This window comes from Coloeus monedula (genome assembly GCF_965178545.1).
Source record: "Coloeus monedula genome assembly, chromosome: 2".
Taxonomy (NCBI): domain Eukaryota; kingdom Metazoa; phylum Chordata; class Aves; order Passeriformes; family Corvidae; genus Coloeus; species Coloeus monedula.
This window is the reverse complement of record NC_138782.1, coordinates 75966403-75979139: the sequence shown is the minus strand read 5'-3', so window position 1 is coordinate 75979139 and position 12737 is coordinate 75966403.

The following is a 12737-nucleotide window of genomic DNA, read 5'->3' as shown; positions in this document are numbered from 1 at the left end:
TGGACTCTGTCTGCCTAATTGAAATTTTCCAAATTTCTTCTGATAGCAAGTACAATGAAACTGAAACTATACTGGCTTTTAGTCAGAAAAGAACTCAAAATCCATTTAAAACCATGTTTCTATTTCCACTGTCATTCTTATTTATTTATTTTAAAGGGTATGGGAAATATGAAAGAAGACTCTCCTGTATCAAAGCAGTCTCCATTTGAATCAGTGTCACTTTCAATCAGTTCACCCTTTAGCAATTGGTTTATTTCTGCAATTAACTTATGAGTGAATCCTGATTGATTCAAACTGAAGTGGCAGAGGTAAGCCAGGAGTGAAACAAAATCTTTTGAGAAAATATTTTTGAGTAGTTTAAGCCTTGCTTATCAATTAATGTTTCATTCTTAAAATTTGTGAGTAACAATAAAAGTGATGCTGCAAATGAAGGCTTGGACATTATTATTCTAGTTGCATATTATTCTAGTCCAGTGGAAATGCAGAGAAGCTCTTTCTAAATCATTTCTCTGCTTGGTTTTTCAATATTCAATAGAATACGGAAATGCTGACCTGACTGTAATTAGTTCTTGTGATTGGAGCAATGGTAGATGAAGAAACAAAGTAAATGTATAAGCCAACTGTGGCTTTCCACCCACAGACACATGAGGCAGGCACTTTCTCACTATACGCCCCCAACTCCAAGTAATCATTTCCTTTCTTCACCGCTGTACACTTTGAAAAATGTTCTGTAATTTTTTCTACCAGATAACAATTCAATTTTTTGAGCCTGCAGTTCCCAAAGGAAACTAGTTCAAACCCCTTAAATCAAGCTGCTATAAGGAGCCAGACAGTTTCAGCTGGTGAAAACCACATCCAGTGTAATGCAATAAAACCCACAGACCAGTCTCAGTTATAAAATAAAATTTATTCCTAATGTTAAGCTAACATTTTCTTACGGTCATTACTCTTAAAGGCTACATATATTGATTTAAAAAGCATTAAATATTAATGGTTAACCAAGTGTATGTCCCTGAATTCCTAAAACAGTATTTGAACATGACTGTAGTAATTTTGAAGTAATTGTTTAAGTGTGAAGATCTTGTGCACTAATTCAGCTTCAATGTAAATCCATCATCCTGTCTCAGACTGTTTGCTGTTGATGAGCATTATATGAAAAGCTCCATATTACTTCTCCTTTTTAAAAAGTGCCATAACCTCCACTCTGTTAATGATTCTGAAGAGGAGCATGCTGAAACCTTTCTGTTTGAACTGATCCTGAATCCTGGCATCAGAAATAGAACAAACATTTAAAAACTTGGCCACAAACTACCACTTTGGGTAATCAGCTGGACACAAGGAGACCTGAGTCCTTATTTCCTCCCTACTAACTTTTTTCTTTAATGGTGGCATAATGTAAAATATAGAAGAAATTCAGACTAGCAACCACTCAATTATGAGTCTCATTTCTAGAGCTGGCTCTTAAAAAGGGGGCCCTCCTAGTAGACACTCCCCTGCTCCCCCCCTTCTCTGCTTCCCCTCCTCCCACCAAACTCATTGTGGGATCAAGGCCATGTCTGTACCAGTGAATAAAACAGTGCAGGGCTCATTTTCTGCTACCCTGTGGCTAACCAGCCTGGCACATCTCACAACCATACAAGAGTTTTAACCAGTTGTTCCTGAAACCAGGCCAATAGGCACAATGTGCATATTAGGATTTGGGTTTCTCCTGTGCTAGTTCCTCAACCACAGCCTGGCACCTGTTGTTTTTGTGAAGCCTGGTTGGCACTAAACCGCTTCATGGACTGTGCACAACCAGTGCTCTGGTATTTGCCCTGGCCCTGTTCATTTTGCTAATTCAGAGGTGGCCAGAGTGTCTCCATATCCCTGAGCAAGCAAGCCAGCAGTGAGGACCAGGGCACAGGATTTTCCATCCATGAAACAAAACTTGATGGGGGGCACAGATAAACTGAGAACAGTAGTTCCTTATACTTGGTTTGGCAGGAGCAAAATATTTGTCTTCTTCCTTGATGTAAAACCAATACCTATGTGACACATATATGGCATGCTCATTCCCATTAATAGGAAAGCTAAAGCCAACACTTTTTCTGGAGATGCATGTGTGGCCTTGGGCTAAAAAGCAGAAAGCAGAATCTGCGTTCACCAGGGGGGTTCACAGCTTCCGTTTTGTTTTGGTTTTCCTGATGAACCCCTCTCCAGTTGATGTCGTGGCAAGTTTCTGGATGGACACAGTTCAGTTTCTGCACCAATTTAAACAAGAAGCATAACATAAGCTTTCAAATTAGTGTATTTGACCCCCTCAACAAGGACAGAAATTATTGAGCATTTGAAGAAGGCCAAATATCTACTGGCGCGGAATTAAGTGCAGTCTTGTAAAGGTGGTAAATACTGGCTTGGAAAAGGTGTGGATAAGGAACAGTTAAGGCTTGGGTTGGCAGAGCACTCTGAGTGTGCCTGTGTAATAAGTTGACTTTGCTGCAACTAAATAAATGCCTAAAAAGCCATTTTTGATGAAATAATTCTCTGATTAGCATATTGAATGTTCATGTGCTTAGATAGCTGCCTAGGTTTGCAAATGGAACATTCTTGAGAATCTTACATTAAAATTTAAAGCTTCATAAAATGCTGCATAATTTTCACAAGGCCACAAAATAAAGCAGAACAGCATATTTTGACACAGCTTTTTCAAACAAACTTCTAAAGAAATCACTTCCTTTCTTTGGTCCCACTGGCAAATGCAAATAAAATAGGAGGAAGACACACAGAAAATAGGAAACTCCTCTGTTACTAACATTTTCATTGGGTCATTAAAAAAATTATAACAAACCCAAAGGGAAAGAAGGAGACTAATGGCTAAAAGGAGGACAGAGATCGTTCTGTAACTACACACAGCCATTGACAGCTAAGAAACTGTTTGGACCATGAGTATTTCTGGGGGAAAAAAACCAAGACCCTCACCAGGATCCTTCTATAGCACATTTCATATCAGTTTTTCTGCTAGCATGGAGGGAACATTTAGCTTTAGAACTGCAGTAATTTCTTCTGATTGAGCTTTATAGTAGATTTGATGTGGCTTTAAAAAATAAATCTGTTAGTTAAACGGAAAAAAGACAAATGCAAGACCAGAATGAGAAAAAAAAATAGATTAAGAGGAAAAGTCTTCTGAGATCAGAGCTCAAGGGGCAAAAAGCTACATCTGGCAGCTGGGAGGCAGAGGCAGAGACTCGCTGCCAAGAGCATCTCAGTCATATCAGTGTATCTATTTGCCAGCATAGCTTAGTCCACAATATGTGAAGATGAGTTAATGAAGATTAGTGTTACTGTTGGCTGGAAGAGCAGTCATACACATCTTCAGGAAGCAGCAGCATTACTCCTATTAGTTGTGAGGGGCAAGGACAGGGGAGACTGATTAGAAAACCATTCCAATTAGAGGAAAGCCTGGGAAGTTAGTGGGCAAACAGGATAGGCTAAAAGAAGGAAGAGGAAAAGGGTCTGTGAATGCAGTGGAGAAGGAAAAAAAATTACTTAGAAGCATGTCTGCAAAATGTGGATTGGGATGGCAGGCCACTTTAACAGGTCACCTTAGGAAGAAATGCCACGGCTCATGAAAAGGCCTAGGACTGTTTAATATGCATAGGAAGAAACAAATTTTTCTGTAAGTTCTCAGGGGAAACCCTATGAACAAGACCAGTGGAATAAAGCCAAAAAAAAGAAAGTAATAGGAAAAAAAAGTGCAGTGTTTTCACAGCCTGTTTGCAGTTCAGTGACTTATTGAAGGGGTTCAATTCTGCTTATTTTCCGTATATAATTTGTTCTATACAAGCTTGCTATAAAATTAGGTTACATTATATTCTGAGGGCACAGCAAAACAAAGCAGGTGGGGAAGTCTGTTCTTCTGCAAAAATAAATACCTCAGCAGAAATAGCGGGTACCAGGAAGGAACTCTTCCCCATCTGTTAAAAATAAATAAAAATTAAGTGAAAAACCAAGTTCTGACTATGATTTGGCTTTGTTTGTTCGTTTTTCAGAAAAGATCATGTAGTCTCAAACTAGTAGCCAAATACAGCTAAACTTGTGCTAAGGTAGTATAGATCTATGCTGGGCTAGATTTATAGATATACATACAGAGTGTGCTCCAAATTTTGGGTAATAGAGTAAAATATTAGGACTCTAGATAAATGTGGGTACTTAAATCTCATCTGTGAAACACGAAGCAGCTTTCTATGGCTGCGCCTAGATAATTCCAAGTGAAACAGTGTCTTTTGGTCTTTGGAAGACTCCCTCCTGAGCCTTTGAAATATCTCTGTTCAACACAAAACCTTTCTGATCTAAGTAAGGCACAGTATTTGAAGTCTTGAGAGGTTCCACAGCTGCTTTAATCACAGGCTAAGATCACATAGCAAAATTCTGTGTAAAGTTTTTCTGTTAAAAGATAAAAAGCTCTGTATGGTAAGTATTTTAGCGCTTATTTACACCAAAAAGTGCTAATAAATTCTTGAAAGCCTTACTGTATCCTCAAAAATTAAATCTACAAAGGAAAGCCCAAGAGTGGGAAGTTCAAGGCAAGCATACAAATGCCTAATGATAGAAAATACATGTGAACTGGGCTCACTACAGACCACATTTTTTTATCTTGTTCTCTTAAGGAAACGGAATTGCATTTGCTATCCATCTCTGTTCTCAAGCAAATTGTGAACCCTTTTCACTGTTTCTGCCAAACTCAATATAAAGGACCCAAAAATACTATGTGTCATGACAAAAACCAGCAGTCAGAAAAATGAGACTGCTAATCAGTGTCCTCTCCAGATGGATGATGGTGTGACTTCACCAGTTACCTGCTGTTGGACTCACCAGTTGGCTAATCCTCAGCACGTGTGCCTGGTGAGGAACCACATCGCTGAGAACCATCTCCATTTTGCTAGTGCATGTGGACAATGGTGATTACTGGAGCCTATGTAGAGTGGATTGGTAGGAAAAGGATGTGGAACACTGGTCCATAGGTAGCCAAACTTTGTTAACCCTGCTATTTTTAAACCAATGAACAACATACCCTTGGGTAAAGTTCATGCTGGCTGTACGACAGTATGTAAACTACCATTGGGGTATTCAATGGATGAGTTAGGACAAGCTAGAAAAACAAAACTTTGGGATTAATAAAGTCTCATATGCCAGAAAAGGAAACCAATAATGGGCAAGACCACTGGGAAACAACAAGTTCTGGACAAGCCAGTGGATGTGGACTGCACATCAGGAGACCCACCACCTGCAGGTCATGGCTGCAGCTGGTTAAGGCGCTGTTAAGACACGCAGGATCGTCCACACAGGAGCTATACGCCACCTGTCAGCGGCAGGTTTAGGGGTGAGCAGCAGCGCAAGAGGACACCGCAGCTGGGGAGTCCAGTCCTCGGGCGGCGGAGCCGGACGCAACCACAGGTGCCAAATGGCATCCATGATGTGCAGCCAAGGAGCTGCCTGGGGGAGGAGGCTGTTGGCTGAATGTGGTGAGCGGGGCCCTCCGGCCTGGTCCCGAGAGGAAGAGGCCCTCGGCAAGAGTCGGCTCCGGCGGCGCCGTCGGGCGGCTCCCGGGGGCGCGGCCGGCCCGCCCCGCCCCGCCCCGCCCGCGGGCTCCCGCTGCCCTGGAGCGCCCCCACGCGCAGCCGCTGGTGCCGCCCGCCCGCCCGCGGGGAGGGCGGCGGGGCAGGTGCGCGGCGGCTGCGGCGGCGTGAGCCAGCGCCGGGGCCGTGTCCGCCCGCCGCCGCCGCCCCTCCTCGCTGGCTGCTGCTGCCGACGCCTTCCCGGCGGGAGCGCCGGTTCTCTCTGCCGCCGCAGCTCGCTTTCTCCTCCTCCTCCTCCGTTCCGTCCTCCCAGTGGCTCGGGAAGGCAAAGCCCCCCGCCGGGGGCGCCCGTCGGTGGGTGCGTGCCCCCCAGCCCCCGCGCTCGCCTCGCCACCGCGGCAGCCGCCGGCGCAGCCCCGCTCAGCCCGGCCACCATGGCGTGCGGGAGGTAAGCGAGCTCCCTTCACCTCTCCCTTCGCGGGTCTTGCCCTCCTGCCGGCGCCGCACCTGCCGGGGCGCTGGTGGGCGGCCGCGGAAAGGGGACGGCCGGCGGGTTTCTCCAGTGCCGGAGGAAAAGTTGCGCTGCGCGGAGGCGGAGCGGCGCCGCATTGTTGTGTGTGCGGGCGCGGGTGTTCCCTGCGGGCGGCGGCGGGGCGGGTGTACTTCCGGGTTCTCACCTTTCTCCCTTCGCCGCCGCGCCCCCTCCTCCGCCGGCCGCCGCTGCCCCCGAGCCCGCCCGCTCCGGCCCCGGCTGTCCGCGCCTGAGCCGCCGGGACGGGGGAAGGGGGCACCGGGCCGCGCTGCCCGTCAAGCGCGAACGACGACGGCAGCCGCGGTAGAGGAAAGGGTGAAGGGACGAAGCCTCCCCCCGCGCCGTGCGGGGCGCGGGGCGCAGCGCCCCGCCGAGAGCCGGTGGCGGCCGGGGCCGAGGGACCGGCCGCGGGGACAGTGCGGCAGCCCGACGCCAGGGGGCGGCCCGCGCCCCGCCGACAGCCGCCGCCGGATGGCGGTGACCGCCCGGCGAGCCGCCGCGGCCGGGCGGAGCGGGCGAGAACCGGCGTGGAGCGCCCGCGGCTCGGCGGCAGGGAAGGCCAGGGGAGAAGAGCGGACTGACGGCGGGACGGGACCCGCCGGGCGACGCGTCCGCTCGGAGGCGGCCGGGGCGCGGAGGATGGGGCGGAGGCGGCGCGCCCCGAAGGGCGCGGGGCTCGGCCGCCCTGCGGTAACCAGTGGCGGGGCGGGCGGGGGCCGCGTCTCACGCGCGGCGCTGCGTGCGCGGTGCGGGGGGTTTAACGCGAGTGGCGGCGGGGCCGCCATCTTGGATGGCTCCCGCCGCGGCGCGGGGTCGCGTCCGGGCGCTGCCCGCCCCCGGCGGGGCTGCGGGGACAGCTCCGGGGCTGCGGCGCGGCAGTGCCGGGGCCGCGTCGCCGCCGGCGGGGGGGCGGGCGGGCTCGCCGGGTCGCTGTGACACGTAGCCCCGCGGCCGGCTCTGAGGTGCCAGCCAGGCACGGTGCGGGACGCGGTGCGGGGCAGAACAAATAAAGTGCCGAAATGCTTCCGACGCGCCTTGCTCCTCCTTGTCGGGTTGCGCGCCCGCGGGCAGCGGCGGCGTGGCCGCTGGCCGCCTGCCGCCGCCGTGAGGGTACGGCCGCGGCATCTTCGGGCTCCGCGGGCAGCGACCGTATCTGAGCGCCGGCAGCTCCACTCGGCTGTTGTGTCATTGTAGTACACCATACAGCGGGTCAGATAACCCGCTATCAAATGAGAACATTAGTCTAAAAATAAGTAAACATCAGCAATGTATGCATTTTGTCCAAGCTATAATAAAATACGTAATTGGCGTATCTAAATAAATTTGAAAACTCTAGGTTAATTTCAAGTCTCTTTTAGCTTTAACATGAGGGAATTATCCATTTTAATCTGATAAACATATTACCTAAAGTGCTTTGAGTCATTTACTTGTTTCTCTCTTACCAGTCGTTAGCTTGTTAGTGATGGTGAGTAAATGATGTGCGGTGGTCTTACAGTGATGGGACAAAACAGTAGTGCATGCTACATTGACTTGTTTACAGACTTGACTCTTTTTTCTTATGTAACTGGTCTTGCTGTTCTTTTTAAAGAGGCCGTTCACAGGGCTGTGGTTTTTTCCTCACCTGTTTTGGAATTTCCCATCTTGCATGGAACCTGCAAGTATGGAGAAGTGTCCTGTCATGGACAAGTCATTAGACACTAAGAAAACAGTTAACACCTAAATTTGGTCATAGTTAATTTAAATGTAGTTGTGTATACTTTTAGTGGTATCTGGACGTAACATTGTACTGAAGTGCAATAGTGCATGTTTACTCTTAGATTGATACCTGTATGATTTGCTTTGCAAAACTACAAGTCATGTGTTTTTTAAAACACACTATTAAAAAAAAAAATCTTAAAGCTTCAGAGGAGATAATACTGACAAACTTGTTTCGAAAATTATTTGTAAGATATGCAACTAAGCTATAGTTCTTCAAAGGATGATGATTTTTTTTTCCCCTTTGGTATGAGTAGTCAGAATCAATATTGAATTAAATTATGATCTAAATTATTAATACTCCAGGAAGTCAAGTTTCTTTTGCTGTAGTCAAATGAATCATGTATGTAATGGCAAAAGTAGTGATTATATCTGATGTTTGTCCCTTGCAGTAGTTACAAAAACACAGCTGTACTAAAAACTCTGCATATGTGTGGATGACAAAAGTAACTGTCTTCTACTCTGATTATTTTAAAATGCATTCTTTAAAGGACGTGTGCTACTGTCCCAATTTTATAAATTTTTTTTAAAATTATAATTAATCTGAAAATGTGTTAGCTGGCATGTACTGAGAATTTCATGAGAGGGGAAGATGGTGATACGTAAATGAAGAAGGAAACCCCACATTCTCTCCCTCCTAGGCCTGAACAGCTGCAGTCTAGGCCGTTTGCAGGATGCAGTGGTAGGTCACACGCAGTGTTTCATATTGCATCCCCGAGCACAGAAGTGCATTTTAAAGCCCAAGCGGTTAAGCCGTTTGTTCCTCCTCTTTTTCTGCTTTGTAACCCCGTGGCAGCGTTTTGTTTGAGCGGCAGCTGAAGCCCGCGGCGCGCAGCGCGATCCTCGGGCGGAGAGGCGAGGCACCACGCGTCGCTCGGAGCAGGGCGCTGGGCCGGGACCCGGTTTCCAAAGGAACCGGTTTCCCCTGGGCGGGGAGCCGCGCATCCCCCTTCTCCAGCGGAGCGCGGCCCGAGGCGTGCCCGGCGCCCAGCGCGCTGACCCGCGGGCGCACCGAGGGCCGGGGCGGGCGCGGCCCCTCCTCCGTGGGCGCGGCGCTGTCCGCGGTGCTGAACCGCGCGGCCATGTTATTCCCGGCGGAGCCCTGCCCGCCGGCCCGCGCCGTGCCGTGGGCGAGCTGCCCTGTGCGGCTCTCGGGCGCTTCAGCGCAGGGGTCACGGCAGGGGAGTGCTCTTACCCACAGCCTTTATGTAATACACTGTATCGCGCCGGTATCGGATGCTGACAGCAAAATCAATGACAAATACTACAGCGCTTTCTCCTTCAGAACACGAGCTCTCCCAGCAACGCAGATTTTTTTGTACCCAACTTGGGAAGCTTAACGTTACCTATATGGAATGGAAGTGCGGATGAAACCAGCAACTAGACAGGAACTTGGCATTCGCTATTTTTAACCACCGGTTCAGTTTATGAAAGGACATTCTGAAAGTGAATATCAAAACAGCATGTCATCAGTGAGAACAAAATAGCCACTCATGGCACAGGGAAGGTTCAGGAAAAAAGCAGGTATCCATTAGCAGCAATGCAAACACAGGCATGGGGTTTTATCCTTTCTTCCTCTGTTTAAAAAAGACAAATTTAGAAAGGTGTGCTGTCTAACAAATCTTTTTTTCCAAATTCACTTTTAATGTGCTGCAACATCTCTACTACGTGAAAAAAATTAAAAAGCTTTGTTTCATCGCAGAGACAAGTGTTCATTTTCTGTAGTTGCACACTGGGTGTTTTGAATGCAGTTGCACCATAAAAAGCAAATATGCTCTTCTGGTGTGATGTGTAGAGGCTGAAAAAACAAAAGACAAAAACAACATGATGTGTTTCATATGGGAGGATAACAATTTTAAAAATATACATTCTGCTTCTAAAAATAGAATGAATTGATATGCAGAATGAATTGACCTTCAAATTAAAGGTCAGAGGTGACAAACCAGGACAGAGGTCATGTAGCTCATTTTCAAGCAATCAGTTTTTCTAGTTTTTTCATAGTTGAACAAAAGCTTAATTATACAAAAGAGTTAGGACTGTAATATTTAACTAGTCAATTCTAACAGAGAAATAAAGGTGGTGTTACACAGTTCCCTATTTTCTTGAATGTAGCTTTATTAGGGAATTATTTCTTCTGTTACTGCTGCAAAAATGGGTCTGTCTTAAAATATTTAAATACATTTCTTAAGTTTACATGTAATAATTTACCATGTGTACTTAATATTACTTCAGATATGAGAGGATTGTGTAGTCTTTTGCTGCTTTTTCAGTGATTTTAGAAAAAAAAAATCCTGCTCATACATACTATTGTTTCAATAAAGTTAAATTTGCAGATACATTTATTTTGGCATTCATACATATACTTATTATTTCTAGCAAACCACTTCCCCAAAATCCTACTTCCAGTCTGCAACATTCTATATGTCAAAGTGCAGTAATTAGACAGACCTAATACCTGACTGTTTAACTTGTATGTCTATGTGATTATTATTTTATTATATACAGTGTCTAAGATTCAGTCTTCTAACAATTTGAAGGTATTGGTTCAGTGTTTATATCAGTAATATCACATTTAGACTAAACCAAGCTTTCATCAATATTCTGAAAATATTTAACAAATATATAGGTAGACCACATGCAGTAATGCGACACCTAAGGATAACTACTAGATATTCAACTGTTAAAATCTGTACATTCACTCACTAATAATTTTGTATTACATATTAGGTTTTTGCTTTTCTTTCAGATACTGTATGTCCTGTGCCTACTTCAGCTACTGATGTGAACGTTGTTTTTAAAGGTTTTCATATTTTCTTTTAGAGATTGTGAATTTTTAGTTATATATCACTGATGTTCTTGTTTACTTTTTTTTTCCCTGTTTTGAATTAATGACCCATCTCCACTAAAGTTTATAAAAAGAGACAATTACTTTACTTGCATTACTTTATTTGTTCAGTTGTTTTAAACAGTGACTCAGTCAGAAGGCACTGACGTACAGGACTGATGTCCACTCCAGTTGAAATGGGAAAGATGTGCCCTGTACTACCCACTCTTCTAGGAAAGTGAATATTGTTTAAAATACAGATACTCATCTGCTTTTTAACTTCTACAGTGTTTGATTTGATTATTTTAATGGACAATAATATCCATACCAGTATTTGATAAGCATATTACAAAATACAAATGATGATAAAATCCATCTTTAGTAGTCCTCTCAAGTAATAATTCAGTGATTAAAAAAATGCAACAAAATTAAGAAGATTCTGTGTTTTGTAGGTGAATACGACATGCAAATAAGACAAAAGTTCTGTGCAAAGGAAAAGATAGGTAAAGGGTGTGTAAATTCCATCAAAACGAGTATTAATGTAAAACATCTCAGAAAGGAGGTCTGAACAAACAATAATAAAGTTGTTACAAAAGTAAATTAAAATTACTCATTTTAAAAAATAAAACTTGTAGTGCCATCACTTTTGAGGGGATAATATTAAAATCCTAATTGGCTGCAGTATTTTTGTAACCTAAGTAAAAGTTGTAAGTTATACAAATATTGAATTCAGCTTGTCATAATATTCATTCTTAATTTGACCTTTAGCAGGTATTTTTTTTCAGAACTTCTTCTGGCATTGTTTTGTTTGCAAATAGTTATTAAGTGGGGAAATAAAATCTTACTCTCTATATGTAGTTTCTCACAGAAAAAAATAACAAATCAGTGATCAAGCTCTGAAAAATATTACCTATGTATGATTTGAGAATTAGGGCTTTTAAAGTTCTTTTCCTTACACAGAACTGGTATGAAGTAATTTAAGAAGTACAAAGAAAATTCCATCTGAAAATATGTAATAAGATCACCAGGTAGTTTTCTCATTGTTTCATTTGCTGTATAGCAAATGAACGTGTGGCAATTTCAAATGCCCTTGCTAACAGCAAACTGGGAACAAAATACTTTAAATATATAGGAAGTAGAACAGTAGCATTCCATTTTAAAATTGTGTGTTTAAAAAATTCATCTTTGAATCACAAAGTATTGTTTGAAACATACCTGGTTTACATTGGTTTTTAATTAAATAATTATGATAGTTGTTTAGCATATGTATATTCAAATGCAGACCATAAGAAATTGCAGATTTTACTAAACCAAATACACCAAATATAAGAATTGTATATAAGTAATTTCAGTCCTTAAAACAAAAATAACCTTGTTCAGCATATTCCTTTCGTATTATTTCGTATTATTAATGTTTTAAACTAAATAAATGTGAAATAGTTTTTATTGCTAAAAAAATTGTCAGTTGTAGTAGTACCATTTAATTTTGAGGAGAAACTCTGATCCTAGGGTTGCCAGGCTTTCATTGGCTCCCATTCTGATATTGTGGAGTTTATTACTCCTTTTTATTGCCCAAAAGAATCAGATTCATAACAATGGTGGAAGCACATTTTACCTTTCTTTGTTCCTATTCTCACTGTAGTCAAATAACATTCTTGCACATAATTAGAAGGTGCATAACTGGATGTTCGATCTTCGAAAACTTCATTTCCTAAAAACTAAGATATGCTTAGCCTCTTTTATATCAGGAAAAAAGCATAACTGGGCTATTACCTAGCTGTGTTACTCACTTGAAGCTGTAGTTACCCTCCTTCAGATCAGTGAGTAAAGTGGGTGAAATTAGCAAAGAAAGACTAAGTTTTAATTTGCTAGTTGTTCAATTAGTTTTCATAAATCAGCATTGTAAAAATATTTTAAAATATCTGAACGCTTGCTTTCATCTTTACATGCTAGAAAAATACTGTAATGGTATAAAAACAGAAGTATGGAAGAAAAGCAAAGAAAATTATGGCTAAACAAAGAATTTAAATTGTGAGAGCTTTCAACTTATCTACCCTGTAATTACATAAGA